This window comes from Alligator sinensis, unplaced genomic scaffold (genome assembly GCF_000455745.1).
Source record: "Alligator sinensis unplaced genomic scaffold, ASM45574v1 scaffold264_1, whole genome shotgun sequence".
Lineage (NCBI taxonomy): Eukaryota > Metazoa > Chordata > Crocodylia > Alligatoridae > Alligator > Alligator sinensis.
The window spans coordinates 1594434-1600333 of NW_005841831.1; positions in this window are offsets into that span (position 1 = coordinate 1594434).

Genomic DNA, 5900 nt, shown 5'->3' on the forward strand with positions numbered 1-5900 from the left:
AAAAAAAACCAAGAAAAAATATAAAGGGATACATGAGATGGAACTTTGAGAAAGAAGGTGTACACTTGTTAAAAAAGGTTGAAAACCCCTGATGTAGACTTTAATAAGATCTCAGCATGCCTGTCTGACAATGCCATGTGCATGTGCAAAGTTTTCTCTGATGTGCTCCAAGGAATGCTGCCCAACACTGTTTATGTCACCTGTGATGTTCACATTCTGTCCCTAATAAGTGACATCTGGCTCATGCAATGCCCCATGGTGGATAGCCTGGTGTCTTCTTTCAGGAAAGCCTTCAAACACTGTCCAGGGTATAAGGTCCAGTCCAGCCAGTCAAAGTGGGGAATCACAAGCCACAGTGCCGCTGCCTCCAGAGTCTGTGCTCCCACGGTGGAATTTTTGGTGCAACGTGGTCTGTTACCATGCCAAGCATAATGTAGCACTACCAGCAGATTGTGAGTGAGGTGCTGTAAATCACACCCAGCCCACAGTGCATGCTCAAGCTTCATGTTCTCTTAGGACGAGGCAACATTCAAGATCACGTGCCATTTGTGGCTGGAAATGCCACCTGGTTCATAGAGCTCCTGACGTGGTGGTTTGAATGCCAGCAGGCTGTGATCCACCACACACAAAACAAGGTGATGGATTTGATAAGCGGGGTCAAAGACAGAGCATCACAAGAAGTCAAGATAACTATGTGGATAAGCTGTCCTTGTGAAAACCAGCACAGAAGGGACCTGTTCCAGGCAATAGGTGTGAAGATAAACCAGTACTGCAGGTATGACCTGTCACTGACACTGTGGTTTCAGACAACTGACTGCCCCCTTCCTTAATGCTGTTCATAATTTGGACCCCAACCAGGTGTCTTTGCTGAATTTTGACCCTCAACTACTGAAAGCAATCTCGAAATGGAGGAAAGAGCATAACAATGAACATGCTGCTTATGTGAACTTTGTCAAAGAGTGCCAGATGTCTGTACCTGTGCCCATGTTCAGGGACTCCGTCTGTGACTAGTTTCCACATCTTTATGTCCTGGCAAGACACGGCCTCATTATCCCTATGAACTCAGTGGATGCTAAGCATGCCATGGCTATGTATGGAGAAGTGTTCACCCCACAGAGACAGAGAATGTCTCCAGTGACTATGGCAGGGTGCAGCATGCTCGCATTTAATACATAGCATGAACTGCCTGTCTCAAGGATAGTATTCAGTTTTAGTAAACTCCTTTTTATAATATCCTTTATTAAAGTATATATAGTTGATATTAGTAAAGTGTATATAGTTGGTATTAGTTACAATTTATGGTGTGCATTGCTTTATTTTATTAAGATATTTCAGTTTAGAATGTAATTGTTTAGAATTCTTAATAACATATCAATTAATGGCTTCTGTGGGTTTAATGCCCTGATTAAGCTCATGAAAGCCATTAATTGAGGCATTATTAAGCAATCTAAGTGGCCATTAATGGCTTCCATGGGCTTGAAGATTCCTTAATAATGAATCAATTAATGGCTTCCACATGCTTAATGAGAAGATTAAGCCCACGGAAGCCATTAATTAACACATTATTATTAGCAAGTAGTGGTTTGGAGCCATCTGGCAAACTACAGGGAGGGACAGGACTTCAGGGGCCCATTGGCCAATCAGAGGCAGTGAGGGACAACATACTTGCTCCACTAAAATGGCTGCCTGGGCTCTGGTCTCCCTGTGAAATTTGCCAGCAGCCATCTCAATTTTGGTAGACCTCTACTTAAAATATCCCCCTTCAGGCATCTCTTTTCTAAACTGAATAGGCCTATCCTCTTTAGTTTCTCTTCATATGAAAGCCCCTCCATACCACTAATCATCCTTGTTGCTTTCCCCTGTACTTTCTCTAGTTCTTCTATATCCTTTTTGAAGTGGTCTTCTATATCCTTTTTGAGGTGTGTGGACCAAAACTGGGCACAGTATTCAAGGTGTGGACACACCATGGATTTATAAAGACCATAGTATTTTAAGTATTGCCATGCATGATAAGAACCATCTCATTAGTCAAAAGGGACATCCCTACCAGCTTCACTGATGGAACTGTATCAGGGCTTATTTTAAAGTGAGGTAGAATGTGACAAAGCAGCCCCAAGTGGCATGACAGAGAGCATGTCCTACCTAATACATAATGATAAGCAGTACTGTAACTAGTGGTGGGTGAGCAGGGGGCACAAGTCCTGGGCACTGACTGCATGGGGGCACTGGGACAGAGGCACAGAAGTGCCAGAAAAGAGGCAAGAGCCCTTAAGACTTCAGCAGCTATGGCCTTCAGCAGTGTGGAGCAGGCAGAAGTGCCCAGGAACAAACAGGCTGGGGGCTTGAGGCACTGGAGTGGGGACAGGGCTGCCAACTGTCTGTAAATTTATGGACGCTCCATAAATAACCAGGTTAAAAATGCCTATCCATAAAGTCTGTGGAAAAAAATGTAACCACCCATAAAAAAGGAAGCCACCAAAGCTGATGGAAACTTCATGGTGGGAAAGAAACTGGATGTAAAGTTGAAGCAGACACAGAGCACAGAAGTACCATCTGGTGTTTGAGCAGGAGTGGAGCACTCTGTAGGAAGTTTCTCAGGACTTTGTGGCTCTCAGGACTCTCCATACCTCCTCTTCCCCCTGCCATATCCCAGTGCTGGAGCTGGTACTGCATCCTATAAGGATAAGGATAACTGGGGCTTGTGCCCTGCAGCCTGATTAACTGGCTAACAAACTAACCAAGGCCAGCTGAGCCTAGCTCATTTCCACTGATTGGTCCTGGGTCTGCTTTTAAGGAACTCCTGCAGTACCCAAACCTTGCTGTGTGATTTACTGGTCTCCAGTCTTTGAGTAGCTCCTGTTCTGGTAATTTTTCTGGCTTCTGCCCTAGCGCCCATGATTGTGCATTCATCTCCTCAGACTCTGGCTTGACTTTGGCTTGCTTCCTGACCTCTGATGCTGATTGATTCCCCTGGCCTGGTATTTGATTCCTGACTCTGGGCCTCTGTCCCAATGTTGCAATCCCTGGTTCCACTCCTGGCTCTACCCACTAGGTCAGATGCCCTGGTGAACTGTGATGCATCCTGAGTAGGATTCTTTGGGGGTCTATGCTGGGAGGAGAGGAGTGGGGCCAGCTGGGGTAAAGCTGGGGTGGACTAGGTGTGGCAGCATGTTGCAGGGTGCAGTCAGGGCTACCAAGGTGTGAGGGTAAGTAGAGAACCCCCGAGATGGGGGAAGCAGGTGCAAAACTATTGCTTCAGTTAAGAAGGGTTACCATCAAAATATTTTTTTCTGATAATCTTCAAAATTTTTACTGACAACCAACATTTTTTCTATGTTTTGAACCCAGGCTTAGTCCAGGGTCTGACAGAAGAGTTACATTTACATTATGTAAAACGTATGCCAGTAAAAAGTTGGGTTTTCAGTAAAAAAAAGATTGTAGATTGCCAGTAAAAATACTGTCTTGGGTTCACCACTGAGTGAGTAGATGGGGAGGGAGTCTGCAGCCAAGGGGATAATCCTGCCACGAAATATGTCATTTTATCCTGATGCTTTCCATGGATTTTGGTGGCATCCTTAATCCCCTTTGCCTGTCCCCCTGGCTGCTGGATCCTGGCTACTTCCTCCTGCCCCATGCTGATGGAGCCTATAGCTGCCAGTCTCTGCAGCCCCCTTGCCTGCACTTTGGGTTCTGGGTCCTAGCCACTTCACATACAGAGATCATAGCTGCTGGAGCCTGGAACCCCTCTGCCTCTGTTCCATTGCCCCTCTACCAGATCTCTCTTCTGCCCAGGGCTCCAAAAATACTCTGATATTGTATATCTCTAGATATACAAAAGAAGGTGATTGTAGCTAACAAAGCATTCACAAGAGGGAAAATCTTTTCTGGCCCCTACATGTGACCAGCAAAAGCCCTGTAACATAAGATTACCAGATACTAGGCCTGTGCAAAGCGGCTAGTATTCGCTTTGGATTCGGCCAATTCAATTCAGCCAAATCCAATTCGGAGATTTGGCTGCTGCCAAATCAGCTGAATCTCCAACTCACACAGGCCTGTCTCCCACCCACTCTCAATGGCTGCCCTGCCCGCCCCAGCTCTTGGAAAAAAAAGAAAGCCCCCACTCATTGGCTTCTACCCGATGGGGGGGAGAGCCCCACTGCCCCATGCCACATGAGGGGCTCTGCTACAAGGTCCCCAACCCCTGCCTGCTCTCCCAGCCCCCTGCTGCCCCACCTCCAGCCCTTTAAAAAAAATCCTCCTGCCTGGCAGGGGGAAATCCCCACTGGCCCACGCTACATGGGGGGCTCTGCACAAGCCCCCAGAAGCCCCAAGGCCACTGCAGGAGCCGGTGAGTCTGGGGGGGTTAGTTATTTTTTTCTTAAAGGGCCAGAGCTGGGGTGGGCAGGGCAGCCATGGGGGAGCTGGGAGAACAGGTGGGGTCAGGGACTCATGGCAGAGCCCCCCCACACAGCATGGAGCAGTGGGGGGCAGCAGGGATCACCCCCCTGCCCAGCAGCACCCGGTGAATGAGGACTTTTTTTTAAAAGGGCCGGGAGCTGGGACAGGTGGGGCAGCCATGGGGTGGGTGCTGGGAGAGCGGGCAGGGGCCAGGAGGTGCTTAAGGGAGGTGGGGGAGCAGGCAAGGGATGGGGCCTGGCAGGGGTCCCCCCATGGTCCCCTCCCATTTCCTCCAGCCTCCCTTCCCCTGCTCCCTACTTACCAGCTTGGAGTCCATGTTCAGCTCCCTGCTGCAGCAGGTGGGGACTGCCCAAATCACCAAAGTTCTCCGAATCTTTTCCGAATCAATTCAGAGAGCTTTGAATCAATGTGGACCTTCTAATTGGTCCCCTGATTTGATTCAGATTCAGAGATTCAGCCACCGAATCAGGCCAAATCTCCTCCAAACTGAATCAGCACCCAAAGCTTCACACGGCCCTACCAGATACTTCCTGCATGGGGAGATATGGTTAGCACCAAACAGAAGAGGGGGAGTGCAAATACTTAAATCCATACAGCACACACAGGCCGTTTCCAGATGAGCATAGATGTTTGGCTCCTTGGGGACAAGCAGCAGCGGTGCACCTTACACCACTGCTACTTGTCCCCAGGAAACGCCCATAACAGACACGCTTTGGCACATGGCAAGTTACTCAGGCTGGCACGTGGCAAGTTATCCAGAGTCAGGTAGGGGAGGCTGGGGCCAGCACTGGGCTGGCCCCAGCAGCCTTACCTAGGGTTTTGGGGGCCTCCCAGGGCTTCAGCAGTGGCAGTTCTGCTGTGCAGAGCCTGGCTGGCAGCCACAGCGCAGCTCCAGGTGGCCCAGTTCTCCTTTTGAGTGGCACACTGTCTGTGCATGAGATGCTCCACTTCTTTTTTCCACAGACTTTTTTGCCCCCTGTATATCCAGGGGTCGAAAAAACCCACAGAAAAAAAAAAAAAATGGAGCAACACACATATGAGCAGCACACCCTTGCAGCACGGAGAATATCTAAAAGTACAATATGTCGCGCCACAGACATGCTTGCAGCACCACATACCACATGACTGCACTGATCTGGACACAACCACAGTGGTTATTATGAATCACACAACCTCACAGGCTGAAGGAAACACTGAATGAGAAAGAAACAAAAATATCTACTTTTCTGTCCATGTGTTGGATATGATAATACCTGTCCCAAAAGGCCCTGAACAATTCCCCAGTAAAATAGATGTTGAAAGCAAGGTCTTCAGTGAAGTTTACATAGTTTTTGACTTCCTACACAATGGTCCATTAACTGCTTATACGGGGGGAAAAAAAGACCTTGATGTTTATGTGAATTTATTAAATTCCAGATTTCATCAGAGATGCAGTTACAGCAAATGATCTTAAATTAAATGTAAATTACATTTGTGTCCTT